This window comes from Lepeophtheirus salmonis, chromosome 1 (assembly GCF_016086655.4).
Source record: "Lepeophtheirus salmonis chromosome 1, UVic_Lsal_1.4, whole genome shotgun sequence".
Classification (NCBI taxonomy): Eukaryota; Metazoa; Arthropoda; class Copepoda; order Siphonostomatoida; family Caligidae; genus Lepeophtheirus; species Lepeophtheirus salmonis.
The window spans coordinates 46,797,990-46,822,066 of NC_052131.2; the positions used below are offsets into that span (position 1 = coordinate 46,797,990).

Below are 24,077 nucleotides of genomic sequence, written 5' to 3' on the forward strand. Positions count from 1 at the left end.
TTTTCCTATATTTCAATTGCTAATATAAAGTTGTGTCAAAAAGGTATTCGACACTTTTTTATCCTTGAGGTTGGAGCCTTTTCAAAGATTTAATGGTCAAATATGTATGAAATTGCAGAAATTTACTTTTATTTGCAGTCAATAACCGAACACTTTTTAATACATATCTAATTGAAACAATATTTAATAATACTTTTGCAATTATACGCAATAAATAATTACTTCCTTACTCATTAGAAGGTTAGAAAGTGTAAGAAATCTTAGCAATAAGTAAAGAAAAGAAGGTTATTTTACCTTTTTGATTCTCTGACCTTTTCTTGGTAACTTTAGAAATCCTAGTTTTTGAAAAAGAAAAAAAACGTGAACATTTTTTTGTTTTCCTTGACTATTCTCGAATATTCTAAGAATTTTCATCTTTTATTTACTGCTACTCTTTAAAGGGGTTTAGTTATAATTGACTTTCAACTTTGAAATTTTTATAAAAGAAGCGAAAGATAAAAAAAGAATATATGTACACAATTAGAAGGTAATATTTCCTAGAAAGTGGGAGAAACATTTTTTAGTTGGCAATCTGAAAAAGGAACGACGGACCTCAATGGCCAACTTGCTGGGGAAAAATTATCCTCTTGAACTCAATGTGCGTATGTTCTCGCCATGGTCTATCCTAGAGAAGAAAATATACATCATGCATATGGACTTCAAACAAGATTCCTGGCTAAGATAGAGTAAATGTAATATTATAACGTGTACTTATACTTAATCAGTATTACTACATCTGACCAATTAAAGAAAAATTTAAAAAATTGACTTTTTGATTTTCCAAAGATGTTGTTGCCATTACTATTTAATTATTGAAGACATCTAAGTAATAACTAGTGCTTATGTACATGAAAGAAGAAGATTAACAAAGAGCATTTGCTCGGGAGTTACAAGTGTAAGTCCTTGTTGTACTCAAAATAGAATTGAGGATCAACATAGAAGTAATCCCAGCATATATATTCTTGTTATATCATACTCTTATTAAGTATTATTATCTGAGCTTCAAAACAAAGTAAGGAAATGCGCATATTAACCTGAGTAGATTCAAGACATTGGTAATTTTTTCCCCATACTATATTTCACTTTTTATGAGACCACAGATAACTTCACTCTATCATTTTTTGTCATTTTCTCTTATTTTGTATACAACTGAATCTTCCTTTTGCAGAATTTACCTTATTCATTCATTTAAAGTAGGGCTGTGAACTCGCTTAAATTTCATGGCAAGTCGGAGTTCTAAGTCCGACTTCAAATGAACTTCAAACCCGAGTCGGACTTGAGCTTACTAATATAAAATAAAAGGTAATTAACTAAATACTATTTTAGTGGCTTCTGGGGAAGAGAAACGTTGGATGAATGGAAGATTAATTTTCAAACTAAGAGACAGTTGGATGACCAAACATTTTTGTGTCTCAAGTATGAAAGGAATGTATTTTTTTTTTTTTTTTTTTGACAAATGACAAAGAGAAAACACACCATACCTTACATTTTTTCTTCTAACAAGGCAAAAACGCAAGCCAGGTGGCAGTATTGATCGTAGTGTTTATGGCATTGATATTGTAATTGCCAATTACAAGCTGTATTGGTATCGTCTTTTCTGTTCCGTTAATTTTGATGTCAAAGATGCACTAGGCTCTGGAATGTCAATTGTCAAAAATTGGATAAAATAATAGAAATCGTCGAGTTCAACCATCATACACTGTTTTGATTACAAAGAAGATAAACATTTAAATAAAAAAAACCATTCAAAATAATGGAATTCTTTTTACAACACCCAGTAATTTCTTACTGCATAAGCAATTAATTTATAATTATATTAAGGTATTTATAAGTATGCCGCTTTTCACCATAATAAACCCATCTTCTTACTTTCAATAAGTTATATAATTTGATTATTTGAGCGCAGCTGTACGTGCTATTTATCCAATATGTATGTAATGATACCCTTGCGCTCATGAATTATTTGTACCAACGAGAGAAACTGTGTATATAGTACATACATGATCCTTGACCTATTTATCCAATGGTTCATCTCTTTCTCTTTAGACTAACTCTTTCCTTTCTACTCTTTGGTATATCTCACTCTCTCTCTCTCTCAGAATGAAGCAATATATATATATATATATATGTCCTACTATCAAGTGACGTCACATGCCTTTCTAACTATATTCATAGAGTAGAAAAAAAATTAAACAAGATTGAATCTTTTTTATTTTTTCCTTTTTCCAACAAAGATACATAATATATATTGAGTTTAATTTGATTAAAAAAAACTCTTCTTTGACAAGTTTATTGGACTTGTTAATTATTTAGTAGCATGATCATATTTCTTTTTTCTTTCTACTGCTTGAATACGTCATCAAGTCCTTTCTAATGGGTTTTATCCTCTTCTTCGTTAAAAAGCATGAATAAGTAAGTATATTTTATGTAGGTAGAATTGACTATAAAGCTCCTAAGGGAGTGTCATTTTTCAAAAAAAAGCTATAAAATGTACCATCCCCTGCTTTTATACTCATTCATTGGTTCATACACATAGAAAAATCAATCACTGTATAATTATTATTATTATTCACCATTTCATGTTTACAACCATTTGACATAGGTGATATGCTCATGAATATAATCTCTTTTCTGTCAATTCTTTGAATGTTAATTATATATTCTATTATAACTAAATCGGGGTTTGTATAGATGTCAAAAATAAGAATATCCTTATAAAGTGTTGAAACCTTAATCAAGTTTTACTGAATTTTATTTTATTATTGAGAAGGAAAAGATCTGCAGGGTTCATTTGAATTCGAATTATCCGAATTCTACAGTATCCTTAATAGGACATCAATATCCACAAGATTGCTCAAATGTACTAATTTTTAGAGACAAACAAATAAAAACTACTAATACACTCAAGATGGAACTACTATCATCTTCCGGTATATAAACAAAACTACTAATAAGTGAACAACGCAACTCCAAATTATAACATGTAATGCTGATTGATATATATATATATATATATACTTTATATAATATGAAGAATCTTTTAGGTTATGGAGTTTACATTATATAATAGTTAGTTATCACTACTCATTTAAGATTATAGTCCCCTTAGATTCAGTTTCACAAATCATTCATGAACGCATTAATTTTTTTTTTCTTTGAGTCAATGTAAAAAAATTAAAACCTCTTAAGAAAGGATTGCATTCAGAAGATCCTTCTTCATGAATGCCCTTTGGTAACTTAAATTGAATCTCCTGGTAGAGAAGAATCGTTTGACACTCACTTGTGACAAACAAATTAATAATAATGAGGCCGCTAAAGCACAAACGTCCAAGAAATACATGGAATAATATTTGTTTAATGGGTCAATGGCTGTTTTTTTCTGGTAGTTTAGGTCTCTTCTCGACATTGATGATTAAATTTTCAATGCTATTTTTCTTAAGCTAGGGTAAAATTTTTGACAATTTATCTTGCACGGGGCGGCCTCAGTAAACTTCTATTATACAGAACAAAAGGACAGACTCAGGACTTTGCTCTAAACTTCAAAGAGTCTGAGTCCTAAAAACCATACTTCTTTAAAGATCTTCCTTCATAAAACACAAGTTTGTTATTTTTTTAAATACAAGGCACATTTTTAACTTTGTGTTAGTAAAAATCTTTTTTTAGCGCAATTAGTGAACTGGATACAAAAATAAACCCCAAATAAAATGTATTTAATAACATGATAAACAACGGACCAAATATTATAACTTATTCATATAAATTTTGAATCATTTTTTTGAACTATTCCATACATTTTGCACTTTAAGTATAAAAATACTTTTTAAATAAAATACTTCCAAAATAATTTTAACAACATGAGTTTGGGGTTTCAAACAAGATATATATATTTAATGTTATTTCTGATAGTAAAAATAACAAATTTTACATTTATTGTAAAAAATAAAAAATATGAAATGTTCATTACTTTATAAAAATGTTGTGAATACAATTAATAATCATCCATTTTGATGAAGTTGTGTGTATTTGATAAAATAACTGCTACAATATTACATTTCCTTACAATGAAAAAGAAGAATTCAAGGAATCTAAAGGAATAACAAAAGAAAGGCTTTTAAGCCAAACAGTAAATGAAATATGGCCAAGGCAATCAATCATTAGACAAAAATGGGGACTGACCTCAGACAAGGTTATCTGGTTGTATAATCAGTTGCATAATTACTATGATCAGACCCATCATCTCCTATGGGTGTCTAGTATGGGGACATGCAATCACTACAAAGAAAAGTGCAAGGAAAATATAAAAACCTATTCAAAGGAAAGCACACTTGACAAAGACTCATACATTTCGATTGACACCAACTGCAGCAATGGAGGCAGTTTTGGGTATTGCTCCTCTGGACATATACATTAAGGAACAGGCAACGAAATCAAGATGGAGAACGAAGCATTTCTTACGTAATACCTGGGATGGAATTGGTAATCTTTCAAAACGTCGTGGGAATCCGTTCCATAGTGAGAAAATACTTACACAAGTCGGAATGGATCAACCAAGTGACTACATAAAAAGTAATCACATTTGGATAGATAATAGTCCGAGTAAGAATCCTGACGCGAGCATCTATACGGACGGGTCTAAAGATGAATACGGAAAAACTGAGGCTGGATGGGCCATCACCAAAGGTGATTCATCAATTCGTCATTAAACGGCTTCATTGAATAAAGAGGCTTCTGTGTTTCAAGCAGAGATTTTTCCCAAAGTACAAGATGTAGTAGCTCTTCTCAAGTACGAAAAAGCACTGAACAATGTAATAATCATATCGAACTCACAATCAGCAATTACTGCAATCTTTAACCTACTTACTACTAGTAAAGAAGTTTTTAAATGTAAAGAAACCATCATCAAAGGAATGAGTGAGAAAAATATACATATAGAATGGTGCAAAGGACATTCTGTCATTACAGGAAATGAATTTGCAGACCATCTTGCAAAGAGGGGTACTGAGAGCCAATACCAGTTTACTATTGGGACACCTCCAAGCTACATAAAGAAGGTAATTCATGACTGCTTCTATACATATTGGAGTGCCCAATATAAAACAGATTAAAGTACGAAACATACGCATACTATGCTTAATAAGCCGAAATCAAAGTGTATCAAGCTCGGAAGAGAAAAATTGAGACTCATTGTACAAGCCTACAATGGACATGGCCTTTTTGTAGGCCAGCTAAGTAAGTGGAAAGACATCATCTGAACGTGCAATGTCTGTATGGAAGAACTACAAAGTGAAGACCACTTCATCAATAGATGCACCGCCCTATCTTGCGAGAAACATCAAGCAATGGATGAGGAAAACGAAGACTTTCGTATTTTAAAATTTATGACATGTAAAAAAATTAAAAAATATTATTCAACAAAATTTTAATATATACTTGGTTTTAGAATCTGATGTAGTAGCACTGAAGAATACTGAAGAATAAACTGAAGAGGGTGTATTAATCTAAGGGTCTATACTATTCCAGTTCACTAACGGATATTTATTATATGAAACTTTCCCTTCTTTTTTTACTACAAAAAAAAGTGTTTGGGTGTACCAGTTGATTGAGCGCCACTGATTTATAATTTAGAGTAACATGCTTCAGCGATCATTGTTCTATATTTTTACGCTTTATCTTCATCCACACTAAAAAGAATGGGAAATAAAATATTAACGAAGGAATCAAGAATTTCCAATATTTTAGCATGAGGGAGAAGAAAAAATAGAATATAAATAACAAAAACTTATTTATCTTAAGTACAAAAAATGCCTCACATAGCTACAAAAGGTATGTATATCCATGTAAATGCGAATGTAGGTTCCAGAACCATAGATTGTTTTATGCTTTTCCCTGCTCCGCATAGAATATGATTTACGAGTCAAAATTTACAGCAGTATACAGTAAATTCCTATTATTTTGGTGAAGGGTTGTAGTGCTCTATATATGTTAGTAAAAAGAGAAAGTGTTTTTGTTTTTTTTGCTTTTGAATAATTTATATTTTCTTACTTTTAGAAAAAATAATTATCATTTTTTTGATAAATTATGGATGTATGGGATGGGAAATACCTCTCACAAAAACTATGAATACGTGGTAAAATCATTAAGTATTTTGTAACTTTGTAAGAAAAGGAGTATATCTATAAAAAAGAAAGATTTTTTTTGTATAATAATAGTGTTTGTGTATTATTTTAAAAGATCTATTTATGAAATAATTTACTGATTTACATTGTATGGACCCAAGCATGAATAAATCAATAAAACGTAATCAAGAAAAGACAACTCCAAACCAATTTTTTTTTATTCAATATGTCCCTCTTTCACAAGGAATTACAGCTTATGCACGCCGCCAACATATTGGCAGATATTGACAATAAAAGCAGTGTCCAGGGAGTACCACGCTATCATCCCGACTAAAAACCACAGTTATCATTGTAACTTAAGGCAGATAGCACGAAAATGAACATTAAAAGAAATTGATAAAACATATTAGCTTCCAAATATAAAACTGCATTTAAGAACAATTAAAATAATATTTTATATTTCGAATGCTGAAATGTTATTTGTCAATTGTAAATACATTTTATTTTCATGTAACCATGGGTGAAAAGTCCTTGTATTAACAATGAAAACTCGGGGTTTTTTTCCTTCAAAATGGTCTTCTTTTTAAATTATTATTATTCGCTTTATGGAACACAGGTCCCCATAACATTTTTTAAACCATTCCTTGGTTTGGTTTGAAATTTTCCCATCAAGAGGCAGTCTAAAATTAAAACACGAAATTGTGTTTGATCCTTTTGTTTTAGAAATATAACAAAAGTAGCGACAATCTACCACAATAACTAACAAACTAAAGAAAAGACTGCCATGAAAAATGACAGCTACCCATTGAAAGCACCACCTATATGTGAAGTCTGAGGCTTTTCAGTCCATGTGTTAAATAAAATATGGCTCTGAATCGTAACTATACTCTAAAAACTCGATTGAAAAAAAAACTATTATGTTTGAAGGTTTAAAGGGTTACAAATGTAGGGTGTAGCTGGCGGGGTTCCAAGACCTGAATTTTGTTGAATATTGTTATAGTTAAACAAATAAATAAAAAATAATGCTACATATTAGTTAGAGATGTGAAAAAGTTCGAAGTTCTAGTGACGAAATTTTTGCAGTCAAGCATTAATAAGTGCTCCTAATGTTTGCCGGTATTTCAAGATATGTGCATCTTTAGTTATAATTGAAGATGTGATAAAGGTTTCAAATTGCCGTGAGCGTAAAAATCACAGATAATATAATGTGATAAATAAATGTAAGAGACAAAGTATCAGCTGACAGAGATCACTATAAATCATAAATTATTATAATCCTTGTTTGCTTTAATACGTTTGAATTTTTCAAATAGGGAGAACCATCATTTATAGGTGCACTAATATTTTGCAGGTTGCAATGGTATATTTTTTGCAAAATTTAACTAAGCGTAATTTTTCATTTTTCACATCTCTAGTAATAATAATGTTCCAAGACAATTAATGGCTGATATAAACCTTCCAATAAACTTTCCTAGATTTATTCTTCGCTTGATCTCGAATTTCTTGAAAAAATTGACAATTTCTTGTTCAGTGGATTTCTCAGGCTTCAAACTTACTTTCGATTTTACTGTGGGATTCTCAATCACTAAAAAATTAAGTAATAATGCTGCTGACTTCTTTAGAGTGATAAAACATTTATTGAATGTTTAAACAGACACTAATGTCAAGCGTTTATTTCAAATTCAATTTATAGAGGAAAATAAAGTTCTCGCAAAATATAGTGATACATTTAAGATTCATCTTTGTGTTTATCAAGATTCAGGATATTATTATAAATAAAAAATATCCTCTGGAGCACATACTATGCTTTCCATACGTTCTGAATAACTCATACTATATACTAGCTAGGTAAATATTTTAAAAATATATTCATATTTGTGGGATGATTTTTGAAGTAATTATAGAGTGTGTCCCTGCGAATTGTGAACGACTTTTCACAAGCTCAACTTTATCTAGACTCTCAAAAAGTAAAATTATTATATATTTGTTTATATAAACAATTAAATAAATAAAAGTGACCTCCCTTGGCCTCGATCCTAGGCTTGAAATCCTTGAAGATCTTCTTCGCATATTCATCCAACATGGCAGTCCACTGTTTCTCGACAGCAGTCTTTAGGGCGTCGATATTCACATGGGAAGAGGGTACCGGACTTCTTATCGATGGTACTCAAGATTCCATAGTCAAGAGGGTTATTCTGGGAATGACAGAGGTCATATTGGTCAGGGCTATAAATTCCTCAAGTTGTATTCATTTCAAAATAGAGGATTTTTTGCACCCCCCCACCCCCCACTTCCAGGCTTCATCTCAAGGTTCTTGTTCTAGTAATTCTGATTCTAATGTTGTTCATGAGAGCCTTGGAGTAGGAAACGATGCAAGAAATCTTCTCATAACTCATCATAACAACGTTGCAGTATTTAATAATAAGGAAAAAACTTCACAAAGTTCAAAAAATTCGCAAAAACGAAGAATATATTAAGGAGTAGTAGGTGAGGAATATATATCGACTCAATTTATCATAATTGCTAGAATAAGTTTCCACGTAGGATTAGACAATCATTGGAGTTTGTACGGTAGATTTCTATTTATGTATGTTTATAGTAATTCTCTGTAGCAAGAGCTAATTGATTTGATGACATAGAAGTTCCTCTCCGTAATACCAATTACGTTCATCTGTAATTATACTTTAATTATTCATGTGTAGATACAATAAAAAGGTCGTAGTGCTTTACTTAATATGATGTAATCTCCGCTGGTCTCATTTTTAGTCCAAGGATCGAATCCGAGTCCCTTCCCCGGAATAAATCATAAGAGACAAACTCACAACCTCCTCACATAATGAAACCTTCCATTCGAAATTCCTCTCCTCCTAATCCAATAACATATTCTTCTTTTTGCAAAGTTATTTCAACTATCCGCTGTTGATGTATCTCATTTCGAGATAGAAAGAGAAAGTAAGACGTCCAGGCAAACTTATATAATTTGCCACAGGATATTCCTGTAGATCGAACATGTATGTATGTAAATTTAAGTTAAGTTGCTAAATGTGTTATTTTTTTTTACAGAAAATTTTACCGTAGATCCTTCTAGAAATGCAAACAAATGAGGAAAACCACGAGATGATTTTATTTTATGTGGGTCATTTGTAGCAGTCTATTATTTATTATGTAGATTGCTGAATATTCAAATAGAAATACGGCACAACTCTAAACCGTTTTGTTCCTTTTATTTATTAATAATATATGTACACTCTGCACATATGGATCTAAGCAAATAAAAATAAAGATTATCTTCGTTATCCCCTATCCAAGTGTAATTAATATTCACTACATACGAACAGAAACCATAAGTTTATTATTCAACAAATCATAATTTATGAAAAGATAAGGCATTTCTAGGCGTGTCTGTTTTTCTTTTTTTCTATATTCCTCAAAGATGTTTACCTTCAAAACCCAACCAAAGAAGAAGAAAAAAAAGCCTAATATTTTATTGAAAAGTAAGTTGATAGCTCCCAAGCTGTTTTGTACATTATATATATTTTTTTCTTTTAAAAAAATAGAAGTAAAAGAAGAAACAGAGAAGAAAAAGAGAAACAAAGAAAAAGGAGGGAAAATCGGGAGAGAACGAGAGAGAAAAGAGGAAGAAAATAGAAAGTCGATGCTGCTTTTTCTCTGCTAACACGTAATAAAAACGAAAGTTTTTTTATTTTTTAATTTTTCGTCAAATTATGGTTTTAGTCTTTCTTCTTTTTTGGAGCACAGTGGTTTATTTTATTTTTAACAAAATTTTTGACATATATAAATATTAGATAAGTTATTCTACCAAAATCAATTAGAGATTTTTTTATTACTCTCATTTAAGTTGCCACCAAATCAACGTCGGATAAATCAAAACGATTCTCATGTATTGAAAAGAAATAGGTAAGCAAAAATAAAAAAGAGCTTCTTCTCTTACCTGTCCGTCACTCCCTCTTTTAGATCAAATAATATAATTCAAGGACTTATAATTATATATATATATCAACCATCATTGAGCTTAAGAGCTTAATTTGGTATGGATATACTATTTTCCTCATTAATCTAATGACTTTTTTGATAAAAAAAATAAAAACACTTATGTGGTGCGTCAACAAATAAATAACCTGTGACAAAAATTAAGAAAATCTTCAATCTATTTATTAGTTTCATAAATATATATATATTTTATCACCATATTTAGTATTTTCAAATTTCTTTAATAACTATTTGATATATCAATGAATTTTGGCAAAAAAAAAAAAAAAAGGAGGAGGGGAATAATTCAATTAATTATAATTAAGACTTAATTTGGCACAATTATAATAATTTTTCTTTAATTGTCACCAGGGACTTTTAAGGGTATTTTCTAGTGCCTTCGATAGATAACTCAGAATAACTAATTAATATCAATAAAAAATAATTAATTAATTGGTTAATGACTACAACTAGAATGAGTACTTGGTAAAGCGCAAACCTCTGCTTTTGGTCGTTTTCCTAAATGAAGTATCATTTTTTCTCTATATTAAAGTCATTAATGTACGATATTGAACATACTATATATTGCATTCATACTTTAATAAGGGATGTATAAGCATTGTGTGCCACAAAGGGAAATGAGATCCATCATTAGTTTTGAACAATATGAATTTTATTCCAAACTTACTTTTAAAAATAGCAATTTTCCTTAGAGTTGACGTCAATATTCCTTTGTTGTAGGGATGATGATGGCATGCTGACTCACCACTATTTCTTTGTTTGTAATATGATTTCAGCTGTTTTTCTCAATTTCCTTAAAATTCATTGCTGATATTGCTACTTGATTTTTGGATTTTTTCGTATATGAATCATCTTTATTAAACCTACATAGTGATACCAATTTGAGCTCTGTACCTCTATATGGTCCAAAGTTATAGTCGATTATGTATTTTTAGCGATTTGTGCTACCTTGACCATTGACCTGGGCATCTCCAAATTCAATGGCCTCTTATTATGACCATATAATCTTTGTACCAAGTTAGATCAAAAATTTTAACTTTTGCCGAAATCCCGGGGACCAACTGATAAGCAAACAAATAGAGGCAAAAAAATAATCTCCATTTAAGTTCATTGGTGAAAGTAATTAAAAATCTCCTTTATTTGAAAAAAATATATATATTTTTGCTTGATTTGATGTTGATGGGTTAAATACATATATCCATCTAATGGAGCGTTTTGGTAGTAGTTTAGAAATATGTATATTCAAAGAAATTCGTTAAATTAACGATGAAATTCTTATAAATGATGGGTAAAATCGATGAGGGAAATTGAGTAAAAATGACAAGAACATCACAATACTTTTCTTCCTACTCTAGATTCATAAAATAAATGTATTATATTCTGTACTATTTCTTGAAACTTTACCTGGGCCAAAGTTCAAACACCTGAATGTCTTATCTACAAAAATAAATAACTAAATTTTGTTACATACATAAATGTATCGGGTGGGGATTAGACAGTAACCAATTTAGACCTCAATATCTTGGCAACCCTCAGATCTATGAAAGTCTGCAAACTGTATATAAAAATTAAAAAATCCGGAGGTATACTCTGAATATGAACTATTATTGTGTTCCTTTGCACGGTGCTCAACCGAAAGGACCCAATTACTCATAGAGAATTATGCTAGATAACTCAAACTGATGTTAACAGATCCTGTGTCATACTAGAATGTTAAATTGGTGCAGTTTGTCCAAATTGGATAATTGGAACCCGACTTATTCCAGAAAAAAAACCAGACATTTTTAAGACCTTTATGTTTTGGATAAAGGAAATGTGCCCTTCTATCTACCCGGATATGAACCCTTTGGATATGTGGTCGTCTTAAAAAGAGATTCCAATAAACGTGCACATAACACAGTTGACTCCTGGGAGTTGCCAAGATGAACAAGGAGTTCCTCATACAGACCATTACTCCTCGGTTGGGGCTGTGATTGAAGCTGGAGGTGATTGGTTTAACTAAATGATAATGATAAAAATCGTGGATATTTCGAGCATGCTAAAAACAATAACATTTACATTTTAATCCTGACAATTTGAACAATGTTTTGAAGGAGAGCAGTTTATCTGTCAAGTCGTTTCATTAAATCAGCCACAATCAGCTGGGACGAGGAAGGAGGGAGAGAATAAAATTAACATGGACGTTGGCAAGAACTACTCCGATGTCGATCCTCAATTCAACTCTATGTCTAACAAGGACTTTCAATTCTAGGTCCGTAATAAATCCGCCTATTATGAACACATACGAATGTTCAACTAGGTAATGAATATAATTGAATGTACTAATAAAATAAGTTCGCAATTCATGAGTTATAATGACTACCCCCCCCCCATCCCCCCTCACATCTTCATAAGTTGAAAATTAATTCTTCAGACTACCAATTACAAAATACGGACAAGCTAAAAATATACACAATTTACAATACTAGTGATTTACTTCACTATAGATTTGTGATATACTGAATATGTTTTGGGAAATAAATTGGAATATACCATATCCTTGAACTTTCCAGATTTAAAAATCTTGTTGGTTTGACTTTGACCAAGATTTACAATTATTTCATGTCTTGTTCGTATTATAAGACTACATTATTTTATGTATGTATATTCGTGCCTTTTTACTGTGTGTGTGTATGTATGTATTTAGATCATTAATCTAATAAACAACTGTAGAAAAGCATTATGTGTGTGATCCATCAGTTAGAAAGGAGAAACCTTTCTAACATATTAGGAAATACACTCTTGTATACATGTAATTAATTAATCACTTATTTTGAATTGAAACATTAATTTATGTTTTCCTTAATTTGTTTACATTCATCTCACTGTATGTAATTAGGTATGTTCCTGTTGTAGGCTATTTTTATTACTATGAATAGGCACTGAGCTCATTTCAACGCTGTTTCAATTGTTGTTCACTTTGTCACCAATATTTTTTTTTTATAAAAATATATGATTAGCTTGTAGACAAGGATGTTTATTCCACTTCTTCATTTGAAGTAATCATGAGTTTTCCTTTTCAATTTGGAGTTCTGTAGACTACAAAATATATAGAGTATGGTAAATTGGAACGTTTACTCTGTTAAATAAAGTGGTGAAACACTCCTTTATTCCTTGTCTGCGTTAAATTTGGTTATCGCTGCAAGATGTAAATTTTATAATACCCCAAATGACGTTACTTTTTTTTCATGATGTACAGGGTATAACGACAAAATCCGACGGTTTTGATCCATCTACTTTTAAATAACATAAAATGTTCATTTGCTTATTTGTATTCAAAAAACAAATTCTCAACAGCAGAACAATCAATGAGAATATATCTAACTCAATGTAGCTTCTCTTGGTCTCAATAACGGCCTCAATTAGGGTCCTGAACTGCTTGCGGCCACATAAACAAGAGCCGTATTTTGACTACTAAGGAAAACATTATAAGTATATTTATTCATTGCGAAATTTGATCATCATATATATCAGAAAAATCCGGAAATCTTAAGCACTGGATTTTGTTGATCTTCCCTCCACAGAATGTTTCCTGTTAATTTAATTAAAGCTGTGAATTCATATAGGTTACATAGTTAATTATAGCTTAATATGATATTCAATGCTCCCTGTTGGACCGAAAATGTAAACCACTAGTTTGCACAAATATCAATCACGCGGTATTTATTTAGGTACATGGAATATAGCATTGGATAAGGTAAATATTGCAAAATGTAACATTGTTCAAAGGTCGTTTTTTCTGAGTCAGAATACTACTTACTTCTAACTCAAGTTTGAATCACGAATAAGAGTTTCTAACTCTACCCTGTTGATTTTTGGTGTATCAGTGTTAACTCATTTAATGAGCCATACATTCAAATGAAAGTCATCTTTTTTGAGATATTTTCATTAATTCTACGCGGCATTACTTCGTTATAAAGAGTTTTACTAAATTTTGGGTTCAGCTGTCGGGTTTTTTTTTACTAATTTTTATCATGCAACCTTTCTTTCAAAAAGAAACAAATAGAACCCCGAAATCAGTTGGTAACTAGTCAAATAAGTCAATCATATCACGGATATTTATGTCCTAAGTATTTTCAGACCATAGAGAAACTAATTTTTTATTGATAAGGTTGACGCAGATTTTCTTGCGCTATTTTAATCTGTAAATTTGTTTTTCAGTTTAATTTTTTTCATGATTTTCAAAAATTAAATAAGTATATCCATCCCATGGCAAGTGCATACCTGTTGACGTGATCTTGCGTGACTCTAGTCCCTCGAACAATATATATGTACTTATCCTTGTCTAAGACTGTCATTGTCATATTATTTCTCCACAACTTTTGAATTATTAGATATATTATATTCCATAATATTAAAATCCTACATAGTATTTCATTCAATACTGTATTATAATATTGCTATGTAATATTTGTATTAAAAGCAAAGCTATACATTGGTACTTGTATATGAAAATACAAAATTTATTTGTAGAAATAATAAAATGTCCTTTATATATATAAATATATACAACGAGGGATCAACAAGAATTTGTATTCCTGTTCTTTTGGAAACGGAACATAAGTATAATATAAATTATTACTTCGTTTTTTTTTATCAAAAAGAATACCTGTCAATAAATAAGGAACTGAATACTTTTTTATTTTAAGCACGGAGTACCCGTTTGTGTGGGTAATATACGGTTATTTTTATTCAAGTTCTGAATACGGTTATTACTTGGCCTCATCCCTAGAAGCAATATGCAATACTCACTCCAAAATCTATGTTACAAAAATGAAGCATCTATAAGTAGCCATAGTGAAAATGAAATTCATGTGAAACTCGATATATCCAAACAATAAGATTGTACCTTGCGTTTAAAGCAGGGAAGGGCAATTTCCATGATAAAGAGGACCAAACACACTTCGAATAACTGGATATGTCAGACCCTACAAATTATTCTCAATTAGAACACATGTTAAATATAGGTTTATTTCATTAACATACAACTATTTTCTGCATATAAATGAATTTTTACATGTCCTTTTTTTTTTTTGGGTCACATGGTGTAACATTATTCAGAACCAAAATAAACTAAAGGCTTAGCACATCGCATAAAACATAAAATTTTAAACATAAAAAAATTGGCAAGAACAAAAAAATTATCAAACTAAAGTAAAGATAAAGAACAAACAGAAGAACAATTAAAAATTAAATAATGTTATTGGCATAGTCTTCATTTACCTAAAGAACTAGTCCATACCTTTAATTCTTTTGATAAATAAATTAATAATGGGGATGACGTCTGTAAGGTTTAAGTACTTATTTGTTCTTTTTGCATATATTAATTGTTGTGTTTTTGTAATAATGGCGTTGACCTTCCCTTCCTCCTTCCCACAATAGTGTCCTAAAAATTCACCTGTACCAGTTGTTGCTCCAAAATTATCTAGCAGTCCATAAGAAATCCGCTCATATATTACACTTAAAAGCTTGCACCTCCAGAACAGATGGTGAGTAGTCTCTCTTGCTTCATTACAAAACGGGCAAATAATCCTCTGATCATTAAAGAATAGGGGTCCAACCTCCAACGTTTCTGAGAGCAATTGGTATTTGAGCCATTTCTCAGAAGATGTCAAATATTTACTTTTTATTACTTTGATGTTGTTATATGCTCCTTTGTTGATGTTTCTCCTATCCAAATAGTCACAAAAAGGAGCCATAGTTGATTTTTTGACACATCTTCTGATCTCTGACGTAGAAACTATCGAGGCTTTCATCCTGAACGGTACCAGAGGCCTTTAGCCGCACTTAAAATGACCTACCTTGATTTAAAGGACAGTTCAGTCATTTTATCAATTAGAGAGGTCGACCATCGAACGTCAGCAGCAATATCAGCGGTGAGGGTTTGCACTTCCGGGAAATTAAAGTGTCCTACTATGGGCAATTCCTAACCGAGAGACAACTCAAACTTCGTAGTAACATCGATGCACACTTTACACAGATACTGCATTCGTTTGGAGTATAATGCAAGATTCTCCACAACATTTTTAAAAGTAGCATAGGGGTTCCCCCTAAGAAAGACTTGTCTCTTTTTCAGGAAGTCACTGAGAATAATAGACCAGGGTTCCTCGCTATTCCACTTTTTTTTAACCCAAAAAAGTTCAGAACCTTCCATATTTCCAAGACACTCATCACAGACAGTCCTCCACTATTCAGTGGACCGTGAATCCTATCATAGGAGATGTTCCTTCTTCTTTTCGTTTGGAGAAATGAGCTCTCTATAGCGGATATATTTTTAAGAGTGTCCTCTTTGTATAGCGTTACTCTAAGAAGACGAACCACTTTTGGGACAACGTAAGAATTTCATGCAGATATTTTGTACCACATATTCAAGTTGAAGTTCGTGAAGAAAGAGGAAGCTTGATTAAATTTCCTGACGATTTCCTCATTATTCTTTTGATAAATCTCATTCCCCACCCAGACTCTAAGGAGTTTGATGTTTTTGTGGTACGTATGGTTGGCCATCCTTTTACTATCAGTCATCCGTAAGCGCTCAATATCTCTGTTTTTCCTGGATTAATATCTTATACAGAAGTTGCAGAGAACTTTCTAAGTAAGGTCATAATTCTAGCGTACGAATGATGAACTCATGAGACAGCGTGTCAAAGGCTTTGTCAAAATCTATAGCAACTCGACGATTTGAGGAAGGTATGTACAGAGAAGGGAATGTTGTCCATAAGTTTACCTTACAGAAATCCGTACTAGGAGGGGCGCATATATGCATTCGTCATACTATTTATTCTGTTAGTCAATACATAGAAGAAAATTTAACATATAAAATACTGCTTAGTTAACGGTCGGTAGTTCTGCAGGTATCCAGGGTCCTTGTTAGCTTTTGTTATCAAAACGATCCGTCCTTCTGATGCAAATTCAAGGAAATCCCCAAGAGACAAAAGTCTTTCGTAAAAAGAGAGTAGAACAGGTATCAAGAGCTCAGCGTATTTTTGTTAAAATTCGAACATAAACCAAATGATTTATTAAGCTTAGCATTTTTGACAACGGCATTTTTAATCTCATAGTGCGTCAAATGTTTTCTTCAGTCAGATCTTTAACTGTCCTCCGATATCATGCCATTATTATCAAATAGCCTAATGATTTTTTTTTTCTATTTCTATTATTATCTTTCCCCATACACTGCAGTCTGGAATGTGACAGGCCATCAATATTATTAATTTTCATTCATAGAGTAATGACTCTCCAAATTGCATCTTGTATCACAAATTATGACAATGTTGGGTAATTTAGCATATTTTATAAATCTAGCTACTTCAAATTTAAGTTTCAAACTTTGTATAGCGTTTAAATTCAAGGGACGGATTGATGTGGTCAATCTTTTTTATATTGTTTTGATACAGATACACACAGAAACAATCCTGAATAGATCATGCTCTTTTTGAATTAGATCCCGATCTAGATCTAGCCGGCAATACGCTCTTTTTTGTGAGGGTACAAAGAGAGTTTCTTGGGGTTTCTGTCTCAGAGAGTCTTCTCAAAATGTCTTTCAAATTGTCTTGTGCTAGCCTTAGCAACAGACTTAAGGTTCTGATGCCCATATATTATTCATCCCCTTATTTACTACGTCTTTATTATCAGAAGTTATATTCCTAGCGAGGAGGTTGTCGTCAACTCCAAGAGTGGATTCATCATTGATTTTTTCTAGCTCTTTACCATCACAGGCTGTAATGCAACCGTGGTTGTTGTTGTCTTCTTCAAGAGTGGGACTCCCACTGCAATTTTTGTTATCAATTCCCTCTTTCCTTATATCCATTCCTCCCCCTTTGATTCCCTACCAGTTTTGTTGTTCTTGATTTCATCAATTTTCAGGGACAATACAGATTAGTATTCATTGATTTTTACTCGTTTTACGTTACAGTTTATACGGGCATGTCCAAACTGGAAGCAGTTTTTGGTATTGAAGTCGTACCCCGGGAATCTTACGTTCACTAAGGGTCTATTTACTGGTATTATTTGTGGGATAGTGTGAGGGTAGCGTTGACCTCGAGTATATAATTAGAAGTTCTCCAAATTAACTTATATTTTGTAAATTTTTTCTTAGCATCTGGATCCTCAGGATTTGGTTCTGGATAGGAGTCCAGAACTTCAGCAGAGTTACTTATATATTTTTGCAATCTTTCCTAGTATACTCTTTTAAAAGTATTAATAGCCTTTATTTTTATCTTCGTCCTGATCAAAGTTCTCTATCCCTTTAAATATCATTATTATGGCTTTCGGTTCGTCATTTGGTCCTTCCACTTCAGTGGTGTATTACTTCTTCAAACTGTCAAACGTGATTGAATATTGACAGGCTCTATCCATACCCATACTGCGCATGGGCACCAGCAGTTTTTACATGTGCTTAATAAGCAACAAAGACAAAACATTTGCTTAAAAAATATGCAAAAAGGTACTCTTTTTCCCATTTTAGCTGAAAAGTACGATTTTCTCGGTCAAAATTTCTCTTTTTGCCACTGTTATTGGCCATGGCTCTTGACATTTTTCTTCTCTAATGGGAAAGGTAGACCAGGTCCGCTATTATTTACATATGGCGTCCTCTATCGCTCAACAGAATAATTATAAGTTTTTTATTTTGATTTTTTTATTGTTATTATTACAAAAATTATTATTGATCTATTTGGAGACTGCACGATTAAGGATGAGAACCATGTGCGGCCCCCAGGTCGCCAGTTACCCATCCCTGATTTATGCCATGATATACAATATAGAGAAAGTCTTTTGAACGCTCGTATAAGTGAGGTCTTACAATCAGCAGTATTATTTGTATCTTATATGTATATAACGTATAGAAATAATCTTCTGTTAATTGATCAAGTCAACTATACTTGATAATCTGAAGGATTGTATAATCAACTCAATAGGGTTTCACTACGCAGTTGAATTAAATACTTAATAACTTTCTGCTTGTTGAAAGTCATTATTTATAAGATGTATTCATATGATATTATTTCTTCGTAATCTTTGTAATGCTTCTAGCAGAGAATGTTCAGTATAATAAGTGTTGTGTTAGTCGTTATTTATTTGGTGCAGTCGAGTTTTACGACTGGTCCTTGTGAAGATGCGTTATTTGAACAATCAGTAGTAAACATTTATGACGTAATCAAGGACCAAACTTTATCAGTTTTAGGACTGATGCAGGACTGACCTGGAGCAGACCGATACAGTCTTTAGTCCTAAATAAGAACCCAACACAGCACTAAGTATACATACCACCGCTGCACAAATGTATTTGTAATTGGAAAGGGGGGATTACAGGAGTTCCCTGCAAAATACGGTTTCAAACACATCGGATTTTGCATAGCGCGGTGTTCGGAATTATTCTGATTCCCGTATGGCGGGGTATATTCGCCACATATCACGATTTTATAATATGATAATAATATATTAAAATTAAATATAAAGGTAAAGAAAAATTATTATAGTTTTTGTTGTGATGGTTCATACTATGACTATATATTCATATTATAGAAGTGTATAGTTTTGCATGGGTGGAGTGTTCTGTAAGTATTGGCTTTAATAACTAGACTTAAAACTTTTGGTTATTACTTAACATACAACCATGTGATTAAAAAAGTTCCGAATATTTAAATTTTATAGTATTGAAATGAACGAATTAAGAATCAAATAAATAACTGATTAAGATTTAATTTTTTTAAATTTCTATACTTGTCTTGTCTGGCATACATTATTTTAAATAATGTATAATGAATAAAATGTTTTTACTGTCCTAACCATACAAAAAAAAACATAGGTAAAATAGCAAAAAGTTGATTTTGGAAAATATTTTTTCCAATTTAACGGATTTTTGAACTATAAAAGTCACTTTGTCTCATAGGATTTTTGAACTATAAAAGTCACTTTGTCTCATAGACGTGCAATTAAAGATATGATTACAATACAGCGAATTTTAAGCAAAACGATTAACCTATTTCTCCCAACCTGGATACTAAATAAAGGCTATCTGTTCCTCAAAACAAGGCTCTCCACTCAAAACACAATTAACTTACCAAAACCAAAGATTGACATTTTTAAGCATAGTTTCTATTACAGATCTATTATTCTTTGGAACACAACACCTTTTTACTTTCGCCAGGGAAGTGAGGCTAACCTCAAGCGATTTTTAGGCAATTCCTTTTTGCGAGACACTTATTTATATTTAATTTTTTTCTTCTGCACTGTCACGGTTTTTTTATTATTCTTTTATATTTTAATATTTGAATTATGAATGCATCACTATTATTAGGAACGATAAGAACGATTTTATAAAATAAGTCGACCTTTATAGGCTTTGTTTATCTCCGTTGGTCGAAAAATAAATAAAATATAAGGTACGTCATAAGGGATGTCCTTAAGATTTTACTTTTTTTGGGAGAGGTAGGACCCTGGCTTGGATTTTTCTGTAAAGGGTCGGGCGGGAGGGCTTTTGGACTATTTAATATATGTGTTTTTGGTTGATTTATTTTGTCCTTATGCCTCCAGCGGCACTAATATATCCATATGCAATATATACACTGGTATTTAAACTTGCTTCATAAATTAGTTATATTTCCAATTATCAATTGAGGAACATTCTTAAAACATTACAAATTACTTGTTGGCAAGAATGAATTATAAAATTCAATTAATATTTCATATCTTTTTACTTATAGAATAAGGTTTTAATTTTGATAACATTTGTTGTTGAGTATATTAAATTTTAATGATATACATGGATGTATTTTACAGTGTGGTGCAGAATTGGAGTCCAATGAAATATGACGTGATTAATTTAAGAGTATGTATGGATATACATATTATATCCATTTTAATTTATAATGTAAAAGTATGGTCGAGTCAGAGGCCAATACAGTTTCCAGATGCAGCATAGGCATGAAGGCAGTTGCAGAAACCAAATGTGTCCGCTAAAGGTTGTGTGTACTAGCTGTTACTCAGTCACTAGGCCTTTCAGCCACGATGAACAATAATAAACCATTAACAAATATTTATTGCTTTAATATCCCCCATAATCGTTATTAAGTTAACTTTTCGATAGGTAACTAATTTCATAACATCTTTTATTTATGACTAGCTACCCGGTGTTGCTTGGGCCAAGGAGGGAGTGAAAAATAAGATTGACAATGACTATGTAATTTTCTAAATGCTTAGACGCGGGCGTTGTGGGCGAGTGATAGAGTATTCTATAATGCATTATAATAATATTGCGCCTGTATAATATATGAAATAAATTATTATGAATTTTAAAAAAAGTTTAATTGTATATTTCAAACTTAATGCCAACATATACGCATGGAAAAAATAGTGTAAATGAGAAATCTATATTTGTTTTTGTCAAAAAATTGCCATATACAATTTACAAAAAACTTTATCGCACTGATTTTGATTTTTGAAAAGAAAGTAGGTAATAACAATTATTGGCATTGTTAATAGGAACACAAACCTAGGAAGATTTTTTTTTGTACATGCAAAACCAAAAAGTAATAGAAAATAATGTCATCGAATAAATAATCTCGATAACTCGATTTTTGCAATTATCGCAAAAATTCTGTAATAAAATATTCTGGAAATTACAAATACCCTATTATAGTGTCGAATTCTATAATTTCATCTCCGAAATGCATCTTTTTGTTGCATTTCTTTTTAAAATTTGAAAATTGACGCTTTGATACAAAATTAGAGATTATTCAGAAAATGACAAATATTTCAGGTAAACTTAAATTTTTATGCATCACATTTATAAGCTAATGGTTTTATTTCATCTATAAATCCAACATTTTCATCATATATTTTTTTTTGCACCTGACTTTTTTGATTTTTAATCAATTTAAAAAACGTACTTATTCGTATGTTTGTTCTTTGAGACGCCACTCCCTTCTTGATTTACATCTGAACCCGATATCTAGTCTCCTTGAATGAGAATTATACAATAAGCCCCTTTTATACGACCCTTCCTTAGAAAAATCGTTTTCTCGAATTATTTAAATGCTTTAAAAGAAGCTTTACAATCATCCAATTTACGGCAAGTATGTCCCGTTTAGTTTGATAACTTGTTATAAACGAGAATTCAACTTGATAATGCCCTCCTATTAGAAACTCTTGTCATTATTGGCAAAAAAACTCAAACAATAGATTTTCACTGGCCCCTATTGAGGCCAAAATTGTACCCCCGGTGCGTTGGCCATATACAGGAAGAGGTGGTAGTCACTTGGTGCCAGGTCGAGATTGTAGGATGGATGCTTAAAAACTTTCCATCCGTGCTCCCAAAGCTTCTGGCGCGTCATCAAATATGGGTGTGGCCTTGATGAAACACGATTCCTCTCGTATTCGTGTTAATGTTGGTATTCAGCCTTTTGCAAATGGTTCAAAACGGCTTCTGGACGATCCTACGACTGCTCATATGATGGTCTATATCGATACTTTTGATGATTTTATCGACATTTTCGACGACATGGCTGCCAGTGTATGGTGCATCATTCCCTTTCACTACACCAAAACAAAATCACTCGGGGAAATGTTGTACAAAACAAACCAAAAGAGTGTTGTCCCTGTACAGGGTTCAAAAGCCAAACGTGGACTGAATGACTGATTTTAGAAAAATGTCAATACGTCAAAAAAAAAAAAAAACCTTTGTGAACATGTTCACTCAATATAGCCACCATCAGCAGCAATCACAGCCTCCACACGGAAGCGGAAAGCCATGCAGGAGTTGATGATGAACTTATCGGACAAGTTGTACTACTCCTTCACAATGGCAGCCTTCAGGGAGTCCATGTTCGGGTAAGATGTCCGGTTAGTCTCCCTGTCAAAAGTGCTCCACACAGCAAAGTCCAACAGGTTCAAATCTGGTGAAGATGATGACTGCATGTCCTTGGGCCCAAAATTAGCCATGTTATCGGTGCAGAACTTCTGACATTTGGCCGATATGTGTGAGGGTCCACCATCTTGGGTCCACACATAGTTGTCCTCGTTGACATAGGTGGCCTTGAGCCATGGCAGTATGGTGAACCTCAGCACTTTGTAGTAGGCCTCCTGGCCAATTTTCTCCACAACCTTAAAAAAGAACGGATGCATCTTCTTGTCGTCAGACGCCACAAGCCCAGGACCATTGTTTGGATCGGATGTTTGGTATGGAACAACCCCTTGACCTCCTCTGGTGATCCCCCAAGCCAACAGTCGTTCCGACGGTTGTGGACCTGGTCTACGGTGAAAATCTTGTCGTCAGAGAAATTTTTTACTTTGGATCCATTTGCCTTGATCTACGCTCGAACTTTCTTGCCCCTCCTCTCCTTCAGAGTGTCCGTCAACAGGTGGTATGGGGTCCTTGTGTAATAGGAAAATCCCATGTCCTCCTTCACAGGCCTCCTGATTTTCCCCTCGTCCACGTCAAACTTGTTAGAGAGACGTAGTAAAAATGTAAAATATGGCGAATTTCATCGTTTGAGACCTCCAAACTCGACGTACGATAAATGACGACTGAACAGGCCAAGCTCAATACTGTCCCAAAAGCGTTTTTATTATTTACTCAAACCTTTACAACGCTGTATCATATGATCGTATGTGACCAATAAATATGAATATATACTTAGCCAAAAAATGGTTGGAAAGACGAAGTTACTTTTCCCCTCTCTATTATGCATATAGATAGTACTGTTATTAAATCAAATTTTATTCATCATTACAAAAAAAAAAGATTAAATTCAACTATATCCTAGCAAAAAAAAGATAGTTTTACACTAATTATTGGCATTGAATTTATACATATGTAATTACAAATATCAAAACAATTTACCTCTATTTATAAAGTATGAATTTTATACGAAA

The 24,077-nt window shown here is 32.1% G+C and overlaps 1 protein-coding gene across 4 annotated transcripts in view; it reads left to right on the forward strand.

The window, feature by feature from the left end:
• The first annotated feature begins 9,886 nt into the window (after positions 1–9,886).
• The window catches only part of LOC121131817 (uncharacterized), a 37,055-nt gene continuing 22,864 nt past the window's right edge, over positions 9,887–24,077 (forward strand). For 2 of the 4 annotated variants that reach the window (XM_040727209.2, XM_071894044.1), the window contains exon 1: positions 9,889–10,073. The gene's annotated coding sequence lies outside the window, so the exon portion shown is untranslated. Of the gene's footprint in view, positions 10,074–24,077 lie in introns of all 4 variants that reach the window. The other 2 variants (XM_040727210.2, XM_040727207.2) reach the window with 2 other exon arrangements.